This window comes from Macrotis lagotis, chromosome 6, assembly GCF_037893015.1.
Source record: "Macrotis lagotis isolate mMagLag1 chromosome 6, bilby.v1.9.chrom.fasta, whole genome shotgun sequence".
NCBI lineage: Eukaryota > Metazoa > Chordata > Mammalia > Peramelemorphia > Peramelidae > Macrotis > Macrotis lagotis.
In genome coordinates this window covers 207195923-207220515 of record NC_133663.1, presented here as the reverse complement: position 1 = coordinate 207220515, position 24593 = coordinate 207195923, and the positions used below count along the sequence as shown (strand labels likewise).

Sequence of the window (24593 nt, the reverse complement as noted above, 5' to 3'; positions counted from 1 at the left end):
TCTCTGGAGGTGTAAAGGGTTGACTAGTGAGTAATTAATCTCTTTTCCTCATTTAGAGCTTTAAGTAACCCCAAAATCTCATTGTTGGGAGAGATGGGTGAAAGGAGAATGAGCTGAGAAGGGATGGTGACGGAGGTGGCCAATGGAGGTCCCAGTTGGATGGGAGTAAGTGAAAATAACAATCATTAATATCTTAATATGTCCTGGAAAGTTTTCTGTGAAGTTGCTAGATATCCAAAGACAAAAGTGAAATAATTCCTGCCCTTGAGGAACATATGTCTAACTGAAGGAGACAGTGTGAGAAAGTGTGTGCATATATATATACATGTATATGCACATATGTATATACGCATATACAGATATTTATGAAAATATGGTATTTATTCCCTCATTCTCCCATAGCCAGCCTATTAAATGGGTTAGTTGTAGGACTACCTATGAGGTATCTCTTCTCTAGGCATCCTATTCAGTTCCATTTACCCAATTCACATCAATTAGTTGGTTTTTGTTTTTTTCTTTTTTACAAAGAGGTAATTACTTCAAAGATACAGCAAGAACAAAAATACAAGCATTTTTCCCCTTCCCCTTATAATGAGGGCCAGTTTTTTCCTACACCAACTTGAGCACCAATGAGAGTAGACTCAGATGTTGCTCAGTTTCTACGTAGCATTTGTCCCACAGTGTTCACATCCAAATATGGCTTTACTGCAGCTGCTAAGAGAATACATCCTGAAGGTAAATACTTACCATATTTCCCCATATATGACACACCCTTTTTCAAAAAATTTTGGAATCTAAAAACTGAGAGCGCCTTCCATAATGGTTGCAGATTTTTTTTTTACTTACATTTTCTGCTTTTTTGTACTTCTTATTACCAGTATTATTAGGTTATATTTTGCCACGTTCTTCCCATACATGACTCAGAAAATATTTTGGTACAATGCTGAATTCAATTTAAAAGTGATAGAGTTTGCAAAAGTAAATGGAAATCATGCTGCTGAACATAAGATTGGTCATCCTCCACCTGAGAAAACAATTCGAGACTGGCTATAGGAAGAAGAAACCCTATTGAAAATGCCATGGCAGAAGAAGGCCAGAAGAGGCAAGTCAGTAAAATGGCCACATTTAGAGAGGAAATTGAAGAAATGGATTGAAGAGCAAAGGGCAATTGTAATTCCTTGTCCTAAAGATGGTTCAGCAGGAGGCAAGAAGAATTGCTGATGAAAAAGAAGTGACTGATTTCAAAGGATAAAATTGGTGCTTCTGGTTCATGAAGCAGAATGGATTAAGCATGTGTACATGCACCAGACTTGCCCAAAAGATGCCTGAAAGCTATGAGCAGAAGGTCCTTGAATTTCATGATGAATAAAACTTGAGTTCAATAACTTTATATAAGACATTTTTTTTCAAATTTCGGTAACCAAATTAAGGTGCATCTCATATATGGGGAAACATGGTACTCCTTGTGGTGTTGATGATAGATTGGTTGAATAGCCTAGGAGAGGGCTCAATTTCTAGACTCCAGGACTTTGAGAAGCTATCTGCTGATTTTTTAGTCTTCTACCTTTATCTAAAACAAAAACAAAACATTTAAAAACTGAGTCAAAGAACTAAGATCTGAATTTACTGGGTCCTCTTTGGGAAAGGTACAAGTCCTCCTCTTTCATAAAACAAGATCTTACCCAAATGCCACCAAAATGAGAAAAGTTAAACCAAGAAAAGAGGTCAAGGCCCTTCTTAGATAGTGCCTTTTGAATGTACTCCCCAGACCAATTAAGAAAGTTCCTCATTGTTTGATTAGCATACTAAAACTAGCTAATAAGAAGAATTTTATTAATAAAATCTCCTAACATTTATATAATTCTTACTAGGTGCGAAACTAAGGCTTTGCTAAGTATTTTACGATTTTTATTGCAACTGATACTCACAACAACCCTGGGAGGTAGGTGCTATAATTATTCCCATTTTACAGATGAGGAAACTGAGACAAACAGAGATGAAGAGACTTACCCATCATTACACAGCTAGTAAATGTCTGAAGGTAGGTTTGAATTCAGGTGTTCTTGACTCCAGGGCAGTGCTCTAGAGCCCCTTATCAGTAGCTAGGTAGTGCAGTGAATAGAGTACTGGCCTTGAAGTCAGAAGTATGGGAATTTGAATTTGGCCTCAAACACTTAATACTTATTGGTGGTGGGACCTTGGGCAAGTCACTTCATCCTGATTATCTCAAATATACTTTCAATATGTTGTCACAACTTGCCCCAAAATAGACTTCCTAGTCACTTCTATATGGCAAATACCATTGAGGTACTCTTTATACGTTCATAAGAAGAGCTTAGTAGTTAGTTCTCATGTCACACACCCAGATTCAATCAATATAAGATAATTCAGAGATATATAGGCAGCAATTTTTTTTCTGTACTTATTTCCCTTTAAGAGAGAAGAAAGGAGACTTGGGACCATTTGTTTCTGTATTCTGTATTCCTAATTGATTCTACTGATTGATATCTTTCTTTTTGAAGACCAGTACCAAACTGTTTTAATGCTTATTACTTTATAGCTAAGTTGGAGATCTGGTGCAGCTGGAGCCCCTTTGGTCTTACTTTTTTTCATTATTTCCTTTGGGATTCTTGACTTTTATTATTATTTTATCTGGTTATATAAAGTAATGTTACTTTTATTAGTGTGGTGTTGAAGAAATAAATATATTTATCATATTGACTTGGCCTATCCATGTGCAATTAATTTGTCTCCAATTATTTTATGACTTCTTCTAACCACTTCTATTTTATGATACTTCTAACCACACCTAGAGACAAAAGAGGATAAAATTTCATATACAAAATTATCTATAGTTGCTCTTTCTATAATAATCAAAAATCTGGAAGAGATAGTGATACCAAGCAATTGCAGAATGATTAACCAAGTTGTGATATAAATATAATAGAATACTATTATGTGATTAAAAAATAAGGGAAAAGATGATTTTTTTGAAAAATTAATTAATTTGTTTTCATCCATTTGTACTTGCATATTTCCAAGTTAAAAAATTTCCCTCCACCCTCCATTTTTAATGTTTAAAATAAATTTATTAATTTATTTTTTAATTATACAATTTTTCCCAAATCTCGCTTCCCTCTCCCCACCCCCACAGAAGGCAGTCTGTTAGTTCTTTCCATGCTACATGTTGATCTAAATTGAATATCTTGAGAGAGAAATCATATCCTTAAGAAAAATAAAATAAAATATTAGGGATAGAAAAATTATATAATAAGATAACGGTTTTTTTTAATTAAAGGTAATAAGCTTTGGTCTTTGTTCAAACTCCACAATCATTTCTATGGATACAGATGGTATTCTTCATCACAGATACTCCAAAATTGCCCCTCATTTATTGCACTTATGAAATGAGCACATCCATTAAGGTTGATCATCAACCCCATGTTGCTGTGCAATGTTCCTCTGGTTCTGCTTATCTCACTCAGCATCAGTTCATGCAAATCCCTCTAGGCTTCTCTGAATTCTCATCCCTCCTGGTTTCTAATAGAACAATAGTGTTCCACAACATACATATGCCACAGTTTGTTCAGCCATTCCCCAATTGATGGACATTCATTCACTTCCCAATTCTTTGTCACCACAAACAGGGCTGCTATGAATATTTTTGTACAAATGATTTTTTTTAACATTTTTCATGATCTCTTCAAGGTATAGACCTACTAATGGTATTGCTTGATCAAAGGGGATGCACATTGTTATTGCTCTTTGGGCATATTTATTGCCTAAACTGTTCTCCAGAAAGGTTGGATGAGTTCACAGCTCCACCAACAATGCATTAGCGTCCCACATTTCCCACATCCCTTCCAACATTGATCATTGTTCTTTTTGTCATGGTGGCCAGTCTGAGAGGTGTACCTCAGAGGTGCTTTAATTTGCATTTCTGTAATAAGTAATGATTTAGAGCAATTTTCCATATGACTATGGATAGCTTTGATTTCCTCATCTAGAAATTACCTCTGAATATCCTTTGAGCATTTTTCAATTGGGGAAAGGCTTGTTTATTTTTATAAATTTGACTTGGTTCTCTATATATTTTAGAAATGAGTCCTTTGTCAGAAATTCTAGTTGTAAAAATTGTTTCCCAATTCACTACATTTCTTTTGATCTTGGTTAGAGTGGTTTTGTCTGTGCAAAAGCTTTTTAATTTAATGTAATCAAAATTATCTAGTTTTCTTTTAATGATGTTCTCCATCTCTTCCTTTGTCATGAACTGCTTCCCTTTCCATAGACCTGAAAGGTAAACTATTCCTTGATCTCCTAGTTTGCTTATAATATTGTCTTTTCTGTCTAAATCCCATATCCATTTTGATTTTATCTTGGTATAAGGTGTGAAGTGTTCTTCTAATCCAAGTTTCTGCCATACTAACTTCCAATTTTCCCAACATTTTTATTGAAGAATTTTTAACCCAAAAGACTCTTTCAGTTGATCAAACAGCAGATTACTATAATCATTTCCTGCTATAAATATTGGAGAGAAGGAATAAGAGAAAAGAAAAGAGATAAATATAATTAGATAAAGATAGCATGGAGTGAAATATGGAATTAAATGAAGTGTCCCATAAAAATAGAAGCTGATAGCAGAATGTATTAAAAACTAGAATCCTACAATATGATGTTCACAAGAAATACATTTGAAGCAGAGAGTAACACACAGGGTAAAGGTAAAAGGTTGGAGCAAAATATATTATGCCTCAGTAGAAGTAAAAGAATCTGGGATAGTGATCCTAATCTCAGACAAAGTAAAATCAAAAATCAATCTCATTAAAAGGTATAAGGAAGGAACCTACATCTTCTTAAATGGCACCATTGGTAATGAAGCTATATCATTACTAACCATGTCTGCACCTAGTGGTATAGCATCCAGATTCCTAGAGGAAAAGCTGAGTGAATTACAAGGAGAAATAGACAGCAAAACTTTGATATGGGAGACCTCAATCTCCCTCTATCAGAACTAAATAAATCTAACAGCAAAATAAACAAGTTAAGAAGGTGAAAGAAATCTTAGAAAACTTGGATATAATGGTCCTCTGGAGAAAACTTAATGGGAATAGAAACGAAAATACCTTTAACTGACCATGGACTAGGGCACAAAAAACCTTAAAATCAAATGCAGAAAGACAGAAATAATAAAAACACACTTCTCAGAGACCATGATTCAAAAATAATTACATGTAATAACGGGTCAGGGAAAGATAAACCAAGAACTAATTGGAAATTGAATAACTTTTTCTTAAATGGTGGGTGGATCAAACAGCAAATAATAGAAATAATCAATAATAATATCCAAGAAAATGATAATAATGAAACATCATACCAAATTTTATAGGATACAGCAAAGGCTATTTTGAGGGGAAACTTTGTATCTCTAAATGCCTATGTGAATAGACTGGAGAAAAAGGAGATCAATGATTTGGATACGCAACTAAAAAAAACTAGAAAAAGGAACAAACTATACATCCATGATGAAATACCAAATTAGAAATTCTGAGAATCAAGGGAGAGATTAATAAAATAGAAAGCAAAAAAAACCATTGATCTCCTAAATAAAATTAAGAGTTGATTTTATGAAAAAGCCAATGAAATAGACAAAACTATGATGAATCTGATTTTAAAAAGAAGAAATAATCAAATTACCAGTATCAATAATGAAAAGAATGAGGAGGAAATTAGAGATAATTCTGAGCTACTTTGCCAAGCTGTATGCTCATCAATTGGACAACTTTAGTGAAATGGATGAATATTTACAAAAATACAAACTGCCCAGAGTAACAGAAGAAAAAAATTACTTAAATAACCCCATTTTAGAAAAAGAAATTGAAGAAACTATCCATAAACTCCTAAGAAAAAATCTCCAGGTCCAGATGATTTACAAGTGAATTCTACCAACATTTAATGAACAATTCATTCATATTCTAAATAAACTATTTTAAAAATAGGAGAGGAAGGAGTTCTGCCAAATTCTTTTTATGACACCAACATGATACTGATACCTAAACCAGGGAGAACAAAAACAGAAAAAGAAAATTATAGCCGAAGCCCCCTAATGAATATTGATGCAAAAAATCTTAAATAAAATTTTAGCAATGAAACTACAGCATGTTATTGCCAAGATAATACACCATGATCAGGTTGGCATATACCAGGCAGGCATGGATGGATCAATATTAGGAAAACACTCAACATAATTAAATATATCAATAGTAAAAACCAATAGAAACCATTTGATTATCTCAATAGATGCTGGGAAAAAACCTTAGATAAAATAGTGCATACATTCCTATTAAAAAATATTGGGGGGGGTGCCTAGGTGGTGTAATGAGGGGGCAGCTAGGTGGCATAGTGGATAAAGCACCGGCCCTGGATTCAGGAATACTGGTCTCAGACACTTAATTACCTAGCTGTGTGGCCTTGGACAACCCACTTAACCCCATTTACCTTGCAAAAACCTAAAATAAATACTAGAAAGTTTAGGAATAAATGGAATTTTCCTTAAAATAATAAATAGTATCTATCTAAAAACATCAGCAAATATGATACTTAATGGGAATAAACTCAAAGCACTTCCAAAAAATTCAGGGGTGAAACAAGAATGCCCATTATCACCATTACTATTCAATAAAGTATTAAAAATGCTAGCAGTAGCAATAAAAGAAGAAAAAGAAATTGAAGGAATCAGAATTAGCAATGAGGAAGCAAAACTTTCACTCTTTGCAGGAAATATAATGGTATACCTAGAGAACCCAAGCAAATGATCTAAAAAAGTCCTTGAAACAATTGTCAAATTCAGCAAAGTAGCAGGATATAAACTATACCCACATAAATCATCATCAAAGCCCAAGAACAAAGATAGAAAGAGAAATTCTTTTTAAAATAACTGGAGACAACATTAAATACTTGGGAATCTACCTCCCAAAGCAAACCCAGAAACTGTATGAACACAACTATAAAGCTCTCCTCATCCAAATAAAGTAATATCTAAATAATTGGAAAAATGTCAAATGCTCATGGATAGACCAAGCCAATATAATAAAAATGACAATTCTACCCAAATTAAATTACTTATTTAGTGCCATGCTAATCAAACTACAAAATATCTACTTTACCATGCTGCAAAAAAAAAAAAAATAGCAACAAAATTCATCTGGAGAAACAAAGGGGCAAGAATAGCAAGGCAAGTGATGGGGAAAAATGTAAATGAAGGTGGCCTAACTCTACCAGACCTCAAACGATATTATAAAGCAGCAGTCATCAAAACTGCATGGTACCGATTAAGAAATAGAGTAATGTGTCAGGGAATTAGGATTCATTCTAAAGAAACTGTAGTAAATGACTACAACAATCTACTACTTGACAAACTCAAAGACATCAGCCTCTGGGATAAGAACTCACTATATGACAAAAAGTTTTGAAAAAACTGGAAAACAGTATAGCAAAAACTAGGCATAGATCCATATCTCACAGCATGTACCAAAATAAGGTCAAAATGGGTACAGGATTCAGAAATAAAGAGTGATGCCATAGAACAGTTAATAGACTCCCAAAATTATCTATCTGATCTATGGAAAAGGGATAAATTTATGTCCAATCAAGTATTAGAGCATATTATAAAATGCAAAATGAATGATTTTGACTATATTTAAAAGGTTTTGCAATAATAAAATCAATGCTGCCAAATTAGAGGAAAAACAGAAAGATGGGAAATAATCTTTACAACCAGGAATTCTGATAAAGGTCTCATTTTTTAAAATATATAAAGACTTACATCCAACTTATAAGGTCATAAGTCATTCCCCAATTGAGAATTGGTCAAAAGATATAAACAGACAGTTTTCAAATGAAGAAATTAATGCTATATATAATCATATGAAAAAATTCTCCATATCAGTATTAGAGAAATGCAAATTAAAACAACAATGAGGTATCATCTCACACCTATTAAATTAGCCCAGATGAGAAAAAGGGAAGATGATCAATGCTAAAGAGGTTGTTAGAAGGATTGGGACATTGATACATTGCTGGTGGAGTTGTGAAAGGATCCAACCTTTCTGGAGAGCAATATGGAACTATGCCCAAAAAAGCAATAAACTGTTCATACCCTCTAACACAGCAATTCCAATTCTAGGACTATATCCAGAAGAAACTGCAAAAAATGAGAAAAGTCCTACATATTTCAAAATATTCATAGCAGCTCTTTTTGTAGTGGCAAAGAATTGGAGATTGAGGGGATGCCCATCAATTGGCTAAAACAAATTATGGTACATGAATACTATGGAATATTATTGCTCTATAGGAAACCATAAATGGTTGTACTCTACAGAAGTATGGAATGGACTTACAGGATCTGATGCTAAGTGAAGGGAGTAAAGTGAAGAGAACAATATACACATCAATAACATTATGAGATGAACAACCTTGATAGATGCAACTTCTTTCAACAGTCCAGAGAGCTTGGACAACTGTATTGGACTGGTTATGGACTACATTATCTGAAACAGAGGAAGAAAAACAAAACAAAACAAAACACAGAAAAAAAACACCCTTACCAAATCTGATGAACACTTCATAAAAAGTATCTCTTATTTATTTCTTTCCCTTAATCCTAATTCCTCAGGCCAAAAATTACTAATTTTTAAATATATTTAACAAAATATGCATGTAAAATACTAACCTGACTGTTCCCCACTGAGGGGAGGGGGGGAGGGAAGGAATGGTAGAGGGAAATTTAGTAACTTGGAAATATGCTTAGACAAATGGATAAAAATTGGCAATTAAATTCTCTGTGCAGTCCTGGTCTTTGTGTCAGGCAATTCTGGAAGTCCTCTATTTCGTTGAACATCCTTCTTTTTCCCTGACAGTATATGCTGAATTTTGCAGGATAGTACATTCCAGGTTGTAATCCCAGGTCCTTAGCTCTCCAAAATATGTTATTATAGTTCTTTTGATTCTTCAGTGTTGATGCTGATAGGTCCTATGATAGTCTGATTGTGTTCCCTTGATATTTGAATTGTTTTCTTTTTTGCTTTTTTGCAATATTCTCTCCTTTATTTGAGGGTTCTAGAATTTGACTATTACAGCCCTTGGACTTTTTATACTAGGTTCTCTTTATCAAAGAGTTCTGTGGATTCTTTCAATGTTTATATTGCTATTTTATTCTAGTAGATTTGGGCAGTTTTCCCTTATGATTTCCTGCATGATATTTTCCAGATTCTTTTGTTGGTCCAGGCTTTCTGGTAGCCCATGATTCGTAGATTGTTTCTCCCGGATTTATTTTCTAGATCATTTGTTTTCCCTAGAAGGCATTTTACATTTTCTTCAGTTTTTTCAGCCTTTTTATTTTTTTGATGATATCTTGTAGTCTTGTAGATTTATTGGGTTCTAATTGTCCAATTCTAACTTTTAGGATTTTATTTTCTTCAATTAGTTTCTGTGTTTCCTTTTCTAGCTGGTTATTTTTACTTTTAACAGAGTTATTTCATTGGTCAACTTTTCACAACTTTCCTGCATGACTTTCATTTCCTTTTTTCCAATTTGCTTCTTCCTCTCTTCTTTGGTTTTTAAATTCTTTTTTAAGTTCTTCAATGAGCTTTTGTATTTGAGTCCCATTTATAGACTGTTTTGATACTTTCCGTGTGAATAATGTTTCACACCTTTCTTCTTCAGACATGGCATTGCTATCATATTTATCTGTAAAATTGTCTTCTATAGTGAGCACTCTTTTAGCTTTTTTTGTTCATTTTTGCTGTTGTAGTTCTGCTCCTGGGGTATATGGAGTATAGATCCAGGCTTTTATTTTGCTCGGGCTGGGGTCTAATCCCTGGCTCATTGTAGGCCAAAATGTTGCCTATGCAGTCCAGGCCTTGCCTTTGCAGGGGTTTGTTTCCTCCTTTATGTCCAGGTTCTGACTTAACAGAGGATTGTTCCCAACCCCATTCTGTATTTTACCCCTGTGCTCTCAGGGTTCAGACTTTGTTTAGGGTTAGGATCCTCCCTATTGGCTTGCTATCTAGCGGCCGGAACCTCTATTATTATTAAGCTGTCTTGACCTGGATTGCACTGTGGCTGAAAGCCTCCTGCTAGCTTTCCCAGCTCTCCTGCCTCCCCTTTTCCCCCAAAAGACACAAACTTTCACTGAAGATCCTCCATGTCTACAGTTGAAAACTGTGAATCTTCTCTTTTTTTTTTTTCTTGATGGGATCTGTACTGTGAATGTCAGAGTAGAGGTTTCCTTTATCTTTGGTAAGAAAAAGCTCTGGGAGAAAATTAGTTTCGCCCTACTCTCTTGGCTCCACCCCAGAAGTCCCAAGAGGAAAAAAAAAAGAAAAAGATGATTTCCAAAAGATATGGAAAGATTTATATGAACTGATAAAGAATGAAGTAAGCAGATTTGAGCAAACAATTTATACAATAACAACAGTAAAACAACAACTTTGAATGTCATAAGAACTCCAATCAACACAATAACCATCCGTGATTCCAGAAGATTTATAAGGAAAAATGCAATTATCCCCTGTCTGAGAGGAAGGTAAAGTAGTCAGTGTAGAATGAGACATTGATTGCAATCATGGAGGGAATTTGTTTTCCTTGTCTGTGTATTCTGGCTACAAAGATTTTGTTTGCATTTCTGTTCATTTTTTTTTAATTTTTTTAAAAGAGGACAGAGAGGTCATCATTGGTAGTTGATCAGTTCGTGAGACTTGGGCTTGAATCACTGATTTGACTTTCTTATTACTAGAGGCAAATTGGGACTCAGTTTTTATTGGAATTTACTTTGCCTTTTAGAGATGCTTTTCTGATGAGTTTTTGCTAACTTCAGTCCTGAATGTGGAAGCAAAGGAGAGTATCATTTTATTTAAATTTAATTAGAAACTTATCTTAATCCTTCTAAATCTTATCACAAGTAGAGTTGTTTTTATTGTATTTTGTGGACTATGAATGTCATAGTTAGACTCCTAATTATGCTTCACTGGTTTGTTAGGGGCAACCCAGAACTTGAGGAGACACTAACAGTTAGATGGATTAGCAAATTCATAGAAGGTGGCATTGGACTTGAACCCTGAATGATAGCAAGAAGTGCATGCCCCATATTTTTCACTAGCAGGGTATGTACTCAAAACAAAATGAGAATTACTCTTCTAGATAACTAAAACTAATAAGTTGCATAAAACATATCAAGCTACCTCGGCAAAGGAAGTTGCCCCATCCAGGATTTTCTGAAATCAGTGAAATTTCATGCCTAACACCTATCTACCTGAATGCCAAGAGAAAAATCTGATTCATCAAGGAAATTCCTTTATGCCACAAAGAAGTATTTCTCTTACTGCATCTTAAAGTGCATAATTATAGCTCCCAATAGTGGCCTCCTAAAAACTTTTATTGCTATAACTGTATGTTGAAACTAAAATGTTCTTCATAATGAATATTCTTACTTTAAAAAATTGTTGAATTTGTTCCAGTGCTCACCAGTGTTTTGTAATGGAATGGAAAAGCTTTGAGTAAAGTGTCCCACTAAGGCAGCAAGGTGATAATACTGTTGAAAGAATGCCAGATTAGACATCAAGAAGATTACATTTTCTGACTTCAAATCTTGCCTCAAACACTTAATAGCTGTGTGACAAGTCAGGGCAGGTCACTTAGCCCTTTTTGCCTCAGTTCCTCATTTCTAAAATTATCTGGCAAAGGATCTAGTTATCTTTGCAAAGAAAACCCCAAATGGGATCACAAAGAACCAGGCATGACTGTAAAATAACTGAATAATAGAAAAGTCCCAGCTTTTAACTCTGTTTCTCATTTAAGAGAGAATTATCAACAGAAAGTTCGTCATCAGATAGTAACGTTTATGGTCTTGGTAACTAACAATGAATATTTGTGATATTATAGTGAGATTATGAATGAGTGACATTTGTGTTGTCACCCAATCACAACAAAGTTATAGATCCTTGAGCTTCTAAAGATGAATGATAATTTTGTTCCCTTCCAAAATTGCTTATGATTTTAATGACCAAGAGGTCATTTGTCTCCTTCCACTAAGCTCCTGTCCCCAGTTTCTAGATTGGGCACTTGAGACATAATAACATAATGAGTTTATGGTAGAGTTGAGTCTAGATTTTATTTTTTTCAGGTCTCCTATAAGCAGGACTCTAAATATATTTTGTATGGGAAGGAAGTGAGGCATATATATAAACTTAATAAGTTGACACAACCTCTCCACAAGGAGGAAACCAATTTCTGGTCTGTATGCTGGTATGCAAGAAAAGTATCTGTAAAATTGCTCTAAATCATTACTTATTAGAGAAATGCAAATTAAAGCATCTCTGAGATATACCTCACTGGCCAATATGACCAGAAAGGACAATGATCAATGTTGGAAGGGATATAGGAATTATGGAATAATAATACATTGTTTTTGGAGCTGTGAATTCATCCAACCTTTCTGGAGAGAAATTTGGAATTATGCCCAAAGGGCATGTGCATACCCTTTGATCCAGCAATACCATTACTGGGTCTGTACCATGAAGAGATTATGTAAAAGGGTAAAAAACATCACTTGTACAAAAATATTCATAGCAGCCCTGTTTGTGGTGGCAAAGAACTGGAAATTAAATTAATGTCCTTGAATTGATGAATGATTTAACAAACTATGGTATATGTATATTATGGAACATTGTTGTTCTATTGAAAAACAGGAGGGATGAGAATTCAGGGAAGCCTGAAAGGATCTGCATGAACTGATGCTGAGAGAGATGAGCAGAACCAGAAAAACATTGTACACCCTAACAGCAACATGGTAGTGGTGACCAACCTTGATGGACTTGCTCATTCCATCAGTGCAACAAGGGACAATTTGGAGAATACCCTCTATATCCAGAGAAATAATTGTGCAGTTTGAACAAAGACAAAAGACTATTACCTTTCATTTAGGAGAAAAAAACAGTTATCTTATTATGTAATTTTGCTATCTCTTATACTTTATTGTTTTTCTTTAAGGATATGATTTCTCTCTCATTACATTCAACTGAGATCATTGTATACAATGGAAACAATGTAAAGACTCCAGAAGGCCTTCTGTAGGGGGTGGGGGAAGGGAAGCAAGAATGGGGGGAAAATTGTAAAACTCAAAATAAATAAAATCTTTCCAAAAAGAAAAAAAGAAAAAAGAAAACTGTCTGGAAGAGACCAGGATATCTATTGATGTTCAATAATCGGCATTGGTAGACTAACTATGTGATGACATAGGCTCTCTGATTTTAGAGATGTCCAAAAAGGCCTGTTGCCTTCGGATACTTTTTTTTGGTTGTTATATCTATTTCTCAAATTGCTCAATAACTCTTTCCATGTAGCTAAATGAAGAGCTTTGGAGCCTTCTTCCTCCCTGAAACCATGAGGCTCTTAGCCTTAATTCTTGACATTTTTGTTCATTGTTTTCTGTTCTGAGTTGTATAGAATGTTGAGTTTCTGAACTTAGGAATTTCCAAGACTGTAAAAACAAGCTAAACAAGCTATAAGAAACTAGAAATCTGAATCCAGCCCAAGTTGTACAACCAGCTCATCTCGATGAACTGAAAATTAAGAAGCAATCTTACAGAGTGATTTTATAGACCTCAGCCTAGTTGTAAAGAATCTAGCAGTCATACTGTCTTTAGATGTGAACTTAATGGGAACATGGCTATGAGGAACTTAGTTAACTTTTGAGTTTAATCCCACTTAGAGACCAAGGTTGTAGAGATGAGAGAATAAGTACTGGATGGATGTGTGGAAAATATTACATGATTTTCCTACCATATATTTGGAGTAAATGTGGTTTTTGTATGAACTATCTGTTATAAGGTGAAAGGAATGTGTTAGTTTTTTTTCCCCTTATGAATGAGATAACCCCAGCTTTGGATGGGGGTTCAAAGAGTAATGGAAGAAAAAGATTCCAACTCCTCAGGGTAACCTAAAATCCTAAATGTGGATGGGAGGATAGGAGACCTGACCCTGGAAAGAGTCAGAGAGCTTACATTGATTTTCAGATCATATTCTTACTCTCTTGTGCTTAAGATCACTCTCAAAATATGCATATATTTATATATGTATGCACGCATATGTGTGTTTATATATAAATACACAATGCATATACATATATACACATATAAATAGAAAAATATAAGCTATATATAGTTTTATAATTATATGCACACAAATATAATACCCATATCTTTCAAAATATTATATATAGATATATGTGCATACACACACACACACACACACACACACACACACACACACACACACACACATATATATATATATATATATATATATATACGTACCCTCATGTATGTATAGTGTATAGTATTGAGTTTTCCTCATGGCAAAAATTGACATCCCAAACTTTTAGTCTTTTAGTATCTATATATACCCTATATATATAGTCTTTTAATATCCATATACCAATTATATACCTTCCCTATTGTAAGAAGAGCGACATCTACCCACACACAGCCTAGGCTAATTTTCTTTAAAATATATTGCAACCATTTTCAAAACTTATTTACTCCTGGTACATAAGTGAAAAAGTCAGCACACAAGGAATAAGAGATTCCTTCATCAGGCTTGATATATGACTATCATTCATATTCTACTTTTCAAAGTATATATATATATATATATATATAACTGAATTAATTTTTTATACTGACTGAATAGTATTTTTGATAACTTCCTTTTATTAATTTCACAAATATATGAGGGTATAATAATCAGACTATAAAATAATAATCTGAACATAATTTTTGAAATATAACCATAAATAAATTCCACTTAATTCTAGATTTAATCAGTGATTGATATTTAAGATATGAGAGAAGGAAGATAATTATAAATGATATTTATATTTCCCTTAAAATTATGATAATTTGTTTGTTTTTTTAGCAAGATTATTCACAATGTTTAACTGAATAACCCTTAAAAAACTAAGAATTAGAGAAACAAAATACCACAAAATTGTACATAAATTCATGAACTCTTTTTAAATGTCTCTTTGCCTGAGAGAAAATACCCTTTGTACAAGGTCAGTTGAGAGAATTCAAAGCAATGAGAAACAACATTGCATAGGTTGTTCTACTGAGTCAAGCCATATGAGCACAATGATAGAGAAATGGTATAGCAGTGGTGATGTTTCTCTCCTTAACCAGTATCAATGCTGACAAAGTTTAACTGACACTAAAAGTGAGATAACTGGGGAGTTGTAAGTTAGGATCATGAAATATTTACTCTGAAATAATAAAAATTAATGATTTTATATAATGGGCCCTACAAAAACACTTTTCTCACAACTTTATAAGGAATGTAGGGAAATCCAAGTCTTTCTGAATTGTAAAATATCTGAATAGTTTCTCTTAATAGTATCATTAAAAACAGCAAGTAGATGTTTCTCTAATCCAGTTAGACTAGCATTGAGATATATAAACTATCTCAATCACTTTATCAAGTTTTTGAACTTGTCTCTAGGAGAAAGCAAAAATCTATTGAAATTATATGCTCTATGTAATTTTAATGATAATGTTAATAATAATAATACATAGCTAGTATTCATATAGCCCTAAAATGTTTGAAAAGTACTTTAGATATAGTTTACCTCATTTATCCTCACAATGAGACATGACATCATTATTATGTCTATTTTATAGTTGAGGCACAGAAGTTAAGTGAATTTCCCAGGGTCATACAGAAAATTTCTGAGGCAGGATTTATATTCAAGTCTTCTTGAGTTCAAGATCTTCATACTTCTGAATAGACAGCAATATTTTCAAATATCAAAAATCTGTTAGTCAAAAGACTATCATTTCTCAATTTCCACATCTCTCCATAGCCTATATTCCTTCCCACCTAATCTTATCATTAAACTCAAAGCCAAAAAGTCAATGATAACATATTAGGGGGGATGAGGTGAGAGGCTGCAGCTAAAAAAACATTGTAAATCAAATTGAGGAAAGGTAATAATAATAATAATAAAGGAAAATAGGTACCTATTATTTCCCCATGGAAATAACAGAATGTGTGAAAAAAAAAAGTCTATCAAGACAAAATGTACATCATTTACTAGTGAAAGTTTTTTACTTCATGGACCATATTTTTCATAATACTTGCTATTCAGAAAAAATAGTACTGTTCATTTTTAAAAATTGAGCACATGAAATATGGTTTCAAAAGCTACTATGATACAGAAGAAAAGAAAGTTTTATTTTTAAAAGAATATTTTATTACCCTTCATAATATAGATACAATAGCTTATTTTCAAATAAAGCATTTTGTTTTCTAACTTAGACACACACACACACATACCCTAACCACATCAAAACAGTTTTCTAGAGAGAATTCCTTTCAGTGTTCCAAATTTAGACATTCCAGTTTTTAACACACATATGAGTATTTAGATAATCTAATCAGGGTAAAACAAAGTCTTCTATATTTTGCAATTAACCCATTTTTCTGAACTTTATATTCAGTTAGATATGTGCATCTTTGTAGTCTCTTTTGATTTTGAAGGCAAAAAGTTGCATGTACCAAAGTGTATTATCACCAAATTCCTTGACATTCAATCATGCCATTCAAAATGGAGAGTAAAACAGAAGAAGAAATACCTATTATTAAACCCATAATACAATTGAACCTAAAAGTTCTTGTAAATGTTTTTCACAGGAAAGGCAGTCCTTTGAATGGTGCTGGTTCTTGCTTTATTCCCTTCTAGAAATGTTTTCAGAGATACTGTTTGCATTATCCATTTATGACTTTGAACTCATTAGCTCTCATCATGTCTCCATTCCTTTCTTTTGTAATCTGGATGTTCTTCAGGATATCCTAGACACTATGAAACTATTTTAGCATGCTTCTTAATAACCTCCAGAAAAGCACAAGGAACACAACAAAACATACAGATTGGAGGAATTAAAACAAGAGAATAGAAAACTGGAAGAAAAATGCTGCTCATCTAGAAATCAAATTTGACATTGTTTTGAAGTAATTAGCTGAAATATTTTTGACAAAAAGAAAGCTCTACTAGCACTCATATAGTTCCAATTGAGAATACAGGTGTCAAAAGAGTAATGTTTACTTTCAAATACATAATGTGATGAGCAGTACAGTTATAAAGAATATGGGCTTTTAAATAAAATGGTGGATATTTGTCTGTGTGTGTGTGTGTGTGTGTGTGTGTGTGTGTGTGCATGTGTGTGCCTGGAGTCAAAAAGATATCTTCTTGAGTTCAAATCTGGCCTCAGGACTTTGGGCAAATCTCTTAACTCTATTTGCTTCAGTTTCCTCATTTGTAAAATGATCTGGAAAAGGAAATGGAAAACCACTCCAGCATCTCTGTCAAGAAAACCGCAAATGTAGCAAACTGTGGTATATGTATGTCATGAAACACGAATGTTCTATTAGAAACTAGGAGGAATGGGAATCCAGGGAAGCCTGGAGGGATTTGGATGAACTGATGCTGAGTGAGAGGAGCAAAACCAGAAAAACACTATACACTCAAACAGCAACATGGGGGCAATGATCAACTGAAAAGTCCTTTGACTTTTCCTTTTGGGCAGCCAGGTCATACCTTAGTTCGAAGGTCTTCGTTGGCACCACACAGCCATGGCCAGCATGTTCAATAATGAGAGTTCAACCAGGAGAGATGCATAATAGGTTTTATTAACAGGACACTACATCTCTACATCTCTAACTCACATAGTTGAGTAAGGGTATATATAAGCCTAGTCACCCTGTTATCAGCATTCCTTGTCTCCAGGCACTGTGGAAGAGTAATGGGCATGCCACAAAAGGTGTGTATACTGGCTTAAACAGGATGAGAATGAAAGTCAGAGAGATAAGGGCCAAAGCTCCTTCCTGAGAATCTTCAACAAGATAAGGATGAAAGGCTGAGAACAAACAGAAGGGCCAGAGCTCCTTCCTGAGTTCATAGAACTCTGGTATGGACAGTCCCCGGTCTCATGACTCTCAGGATGGACTCCTCATGTCCACTTACTCTGTCTATTAACCCCTTACAATCAACCTTTATGGACTTGTTCATTCCATCAGTGCAACAATCAGGGACAATTTGGGGCTCTCTGCAATGGAGAATACCATCTGTATCCAGAGAAACAACTGTGGAATTTGAACAAAGACCAAGGACTATTACCTTAAATTTAGAAGAAAAAAAAACAGCTATCTTATTGTCTGATCTTGCAATCCTTTACACTTCATGTTTCTTCCTTAAGGATATGATTTCTCTCTCATCACACTCAATTTGGATCAGTGTATACCATGGAAACAATGTAAAGACTGACAAACTGCCTTCTGTGGGGGGGTGGGGGGAGAGACGTAAGATTGGGGGGGAAAATTGTAAAACTCAAAATAAATAAAATCTTAAAAAAAAAAAGAAAACCCCAAATGGATTCACTAATATTTGAACATGACTGAAACAACTAAATAATAAAAATAGCATAGAATCAAATAGATCACTAGAGACCTCCTGCCAAGTTGACTTTGAACCATTGTGACATAATCTTAAGATTATGTCAATTTAACGCATCCCAATTCCCTATAAAGGAATTACAGATAAAATGAATTTAGCCTACATCATTCCATTTTCATCTGTAAAAATCATATAAAAATTTGTCCAAAAAACCCTTTACAAAATCAAAATAAGCAATATTTATAATAGTCTGTTCTACCTAGTCCAATAAAAGCATATAAAAGGTTGTCTGTTATGGCCTCTTTTCATCAAATCATATTGGATCTTTGTAATCATTTCTTTCTTTGTTCAATATTCATTATCCAGGATTTTAATGATCCAGTCCAAAATTTTCTCAGGAACCAAAGTAAAATTTGCAATCTATAGGTTCTAATTTCTAGTCTCTTCCTGTTTATCTAAATCAGAACAATATCTGCCCTGCAAATCCTTTTTATTTCTGCACACTGACATTGGCTCAGCAGTTATATCTGCCATCGCCTTGCTCAGGGATGTAATCTATTTGGAACTTCAACAACAGTAGTTAGGCATTCACTGATCTTTATAGTTATCTAGGATAGACATTTCCTTTTTGTTTTTATTTTTTAACAAAGTTTTCATTTTTTTCCAATTACATGCAAAGATAGATTTCAACAATTATCCTTTTGCAAGCTTCCAAGTTCCAGTTTTCTATCAAGCTCTCTTTCCTCCCCCCTTCCCATAGCAGTGAGTAATCTGATATAGGTTCTACATGTATAATTGAATTTAATATATTTTGGATAGATATTTCTAGTGCAAATTCTCCCTGCCCTCAAACCCCCACAACAATACTCTGAGATCTAGTGACATTGGCCTTCTTGCTGTTTCTCAAACAAGATAATCCATTTCTCAGCTCTGATGTGATGATCTCTACCTTTTGACTTCCTTGACTTCTTTAAAGCTCCAACTAAAAATCCATCTTCTACATGAAATCTTTCCTGACCCCCTTAATTCTAGTGCCTTCTTCCTCTTGATTATTTCTAATTTATCCTTTAAATATTTTGTTTATATATTCTTTTCCACATGACCTTTCTCCCATTAGACTGAATTTCTTTTGAAAAGGGATTGTCCTTTTTATTTTGTTGTGTGTCTTCAAGGTAATTAAATGTTTCTTGACTGACTGCTTAAGGAGGTAGAGAAACAAAATTCCAGGTTGAATTTAGCAGCAATTTTTCCTTCTCTAATTTAAGTCATCTCATCTATCCAAGTAAATGACCCGAATTTGTGATTCCTTCAACTTTTACTGGATAAAATTATCATTATTAAGGCAAGTCAAAAAATATGCCTACTCTGTTTATGGCTGAGAGAGAGATCTAGATATGTTTATAATGTGTTTAACAACTGAACATCAAGAAGACTGAAAAAAGTCATTTAATCTCTCAGGCCTCAAGGTTGTTGCAAGGATAATGTAGAATGTTTTGCAAAACTTAAAGTTATATAATGTTAGTTTTTAACCTATTTTTATTGTTATTTAAGCTTCAAACATTTGTGTATAGATATCTGAGGTCATGGGTTTTATATTGATTCTTTCCTTAGATTTTTTGTCTTGAAAATTTCTGGGTGATTTAGTTTCTATTCTTCTTTTATCATAGTTATTCTGTAATATATTTCACTTAGTAAATGGTTTTCTTTCTCATCCTTTTCATATGCATTTTATTTTCAAGTTTTTTTGATTAGATTATTAGGACTCCAGGCAAATACATTCATACCCAACCTTTATTAGGTGTGCTCCATCCCTTTCCAAGAACTCTTATTCCTGTATTTTAAACTGTTGTCTTAAAATCCATATCCCATTTGCAGACACCATCTTGTTAACTGTTATTTACTTTTCAGATTATTTTTTTCCTCTGCCTCTTTTGCAATGGGCAGTACTGAGGAAACTAAAACCTGTTGCTATCATTTTGTAGTTTCTTATCTGACTTCACAATTTTTGAAAACTTTCTAGGTTGCATATGATAGTATCACTTGTGCCCATATGAATCACCAGAAGTAGGTTGTAATCTAATTCATTTTTTAGTTTTGGTGATTAATCATGCATACTTTTGTGACATTTTTCCTATAGTTTCTAATTAAAATAAATTGTTGTTCCCTCCACGAAAGTCTTATTCCTGTGATGTATGAAAAGTTCAAAAGACATAATTTTTGTAGTCATTTTATTAATTAAACTAGTGAATAATTAATAAATGGATGGTCATTTGGCCATCTCTTGTGAATCAAAAATGACTCATAGAGACTTCTCAGTGCTTATATGCCCTTGGAAGAGTAGGTGTTCCCACCTGGAAAATATCAACTCTTATTTGTTAACAATTAATGAGAGAATGAATGTTATAATTAAAAGTGAATCTATCCTAATGAGGGGCTAAGGGGACCATGACTGATTATGTCACTCTTACTCCAATATCACCCCTAGCCTTGGACAATCTAGACAACTGGAGCTACTACCCAAGCCCCCACCCCATCCAGATCTGTCTATGTAGAGCACAATGGGTCAGAATTCACCTAGATTAGATTCTCTTTGTAATGTTTTCTAGTGGAATGGGTTAAGAATTCCATTTAAATAAGATAGTCTAGATAAGATAAATTTTAGGGTAAGGTTAGTAATGTCCTTCAAAGATTGCCTATGTAGGCTACAAGAGTTATTTCTAAAGGAGAAAATAGAAAAAAAGGATCTTAATCAATTAATAATTGGTTCTTAATATTAGAGAGAAGTAATCATTTCTCTCATCCCTGATCTTCATTGTCACATGGAAGTAACATAGTTATCCAGCTGAACTTGAGTTTTGGAGGTCTTATTAGACTGTAGAGTCATTGAACATGGGTACAAATAATCAAGGACTAACCTAGCAATGCTTGGAGAGTCTTATTACCAGATGTCCAAAGGGCACATTGTCAGTGAATTATTTTGGGTACAGAAAATCTCAAAAACTTCTCCATATTTGTTGAAATCAGTATACTCACAGTCTTAAAATACTAGAATGAGATGTTATTTCAATATTTTAGGGGGATTTAACTCTTCACATAAGACTTGTCTTCCTAACTAAAATGTAAAGTCCTGTAGAATTATATTTAGTGCTCATTTGAGCTTCCTATATCACTTAGAAAACACTTTGTATGTACTAAGTGGTCAGTAAATACTCAGTGATATGGATGTTGTAATAACTTACTTTAATAAGTACTCAATAAATGGAATCTCACCAATTTGATACCATAGAAAGTTGCTTATCGTCTCAGTAAAAAGATTATCCCAGATAGTGGTAACAGCATGAAGAAAAGCATGGAATTTAATATAAGAAGCATTCAATGGAAAGTGAATAGCCCAATCTAGCTGTGTCTGAAAGAAATATAATAAGAATTGATGTCTGACCAAATATAGAGGGAAAGAGAGCTGGAGGAATCAAAGATAACTCTATGATATAGAAGTAAAGATGCAGTATGTCATGTCTGATGACTGGCCCTATATGTCTGTCTTGTAAGAAGCTTTCAAAAAATATTTTTATCTCCTTGTTCATGATTTTTTTCATTTGTGGTGTCTGTGTGTGTGTGTTTGTGTGTGTGTGTGTGTGTGTGTGTGTGATTTACTATCTAGGTGAGGGAGAAAAGACAAATGAACAATATTAAATCCTCTTCTACATAACCATTTAACACAATATTTTTCTGAGCAAATATTCCACATTGATTCCAATAACAATAATATCAACATCAGTCCTACCCCATTAAGGAAACCTATCAAAAAATTTTTTATTAACAAGTCAATGCATTTTACCAATTTTTAAGATTATGGTATATGGCTGAGTTTTAATTGGCTCATGTAATAAATTATACTAAAAAATGTGGCATAGCAAAGAATATCCCCTTTTGTTGTAATTTTGTTCTTGTTAATCTGATTCTCCCAATATGTCCCTTGAGCAAATTAAATAGATAGAAAGACAAACAGCTAAACGCATGAATAAATGGATAAAATGAATAAATGAACAAGACTCCCAAATAAAGTCCTCAATACATAACTATATAACCTAGCAAAACAAATCCCCATATTGGCCATAAATTCAACACTTCTCAAGGGAGTCAATAGTGAGTTTTGTCTTAATTTTTTTGAACTCCTACTTAGTTTATCATTGTAATTGAGGTTCTAGAGTAGTTTTACAAACCTAAAAGCACTACACAAATTGTTATCAATTTAAAATGAAAGTCCCAAAAGACAAATAGCACTAAGCTTTATCAGCCACTTGCATGATGGTACAAAATTTTTTAAATGAGTACTTGGTGAGGATAATTATTTATAAGGAGTAAATACTAGGTGTCTAGTGAGAAGTATTTGAGGGAGTATAGTAGCAAGATAAAAAGTAATAGAAATTTAGTAGTATAAAGGGTAGATTTTATCTTCTTTTAATTGTAATCTGAATTATAATATAATTCTGAGCTATTAAATTGATAGTTGTGTCTATGATTGAAAAATAGTGTACCTAACACCCAAACAGCAGCTTGGGGGCAATGATCAACCTTGATGGACTCGCTCATTCCATCAGTGCAACAGTGTGAGGCTCTCTGCAATGAAGAATACCATCTGTACCCAGAGAAACAACTATGGAGTTTGAACAAAGACCAAGGGCTATTACCTTAAATTTAGGGAAAAAAACTGCTATCTTACTGTCCGATCTTGCTATCTCTTGTACTTTATGTTTCTTCCTTAAGGATATGATTTCTCTCTCATCACACTCAATTTGTATCAATGTACAATATAGAAACAATGTAAAGACTGACAAATTGCCTTCTATGGGGGGTGGGGGGAGGGAAGTAAGATTTGGGGGAAAATTGTAAAACTCAAAATAAATAAAATCTTTAATCTAAAAAATAGTGTACTTAAAAGTTTGTGTTTTTTAGAGAAGAAATATTGGTTTATAATTATGGGCTGTTCCAATAGGACTTTATATAATAAAAATAGGAAGTTCTTTTATAATGCCATAAGGTTTACAGGGTTTTTTACAAGTAATATCTCATTTTATCCTCACAACAATACTGAGAGTTAGGTATTATTATTGTCCCATTTTACAGATGTGGAACCTGAGAAAGACAGGTTAAGTGCTAAGAATTGCATGGCTAGTATTTGAAGGTAACTTTGAGCTCAGATCTTGGCTCCATCTGACTGTCTCCATTTACGTTAACTTGATATTTCAGATTCTTGTTCCTTCATCCCTTTAATTTCAGGTAAAAGAACTTCTGTTATCCTAAGTCCAAATAAGTTTCTTAGCTGTATAAACATAAGTTGTAAGGAGAAAAAAATTAAGTGATGAGTTGGTTAAACAAACTGTTACATACAGGACCAACATCAGTTTCATCATCCTCAATGCAGTAAATTTGATTGGGTTTTTTTACTTTTGTAAAGCATTATTTACAACTTATATTTGATGTTTTTTAAAACAACTAAAACCTATTATGCTCAGTAATTTCTAACCTGTTATATTTATATTTTAGAGTTCTCAAAATATTTTTGCATATATGATCTAATTTAATCCTTTATTTTAATTTAAATGTAATCTTTTAATTTAATTTAAACCACAACAACTCTTGTGGTAGACATTATACAAATAAAGAATCTTGTGGTGGTTTAGGAACACTGAAAACAGAGAATAGATTTTATAAAGGAAGGAATTAACCCGTGACAATCAGAAGTGAAAGACTAGGGAGCTCACTGAGAGACACAGTGTTTTATATATGATATTACATATAATTAGCATATATTACTGATATATGTAATTATATCATATATCATATTGCAAATATAAGTAATATAGTACATATAAAGTTTGTTATAAATATTAGTTCACTTAATCCTCACAATAATCCTGAGAGTCAGATGCTATTGTTATCCCATTTTACAAGGAACTGGGTCAAATATAGTTAAATGACTTGTCCAAGGTCAAACAGTGAAGAACTATCTGAAGTTGAATGTGAACTTAGGTCTTTCTGACCCCAGGTCCAGAACTTCATTCATTGAACCACCACCTAGTTACTCTAGATA

At 33.4% G+C, this 24593-nt stretch overlaps 1 protein-coding gene across 12 annotated transcripts in view; it reads left to right on the top strand.

Annotated features, from left to right (window-relative positions):
• Window positions 1–24593, top strand: part of HTR1F (5-hydroxytryptamine receptor 1F) — a 163141-nt gene that overhangs the window by 58491 nt on the left and 80057 nt on the right. For 7 of the 12 annotated variants that reach the window (XM_074192283.1, XM_074192281.1, XM_074192282.1 and 4 more), the window contains one exon: window positions 57–165. The exons of 2 other annotated variants lie outside the window; for them this stretch is intronic. The gene's annotated coding sequence lies outside the window, so the exon portion shown is untranslated. Of the gene's footprint in view, window positions 1–56; window positions 166–1871; window positions 14757–24593 lie in introns of those variants that run through there. 3 more of the 12 variants (XR_012469586.1, XR_012469585.1, XR_012469583.1) reach the window with 3 other exon arrangements.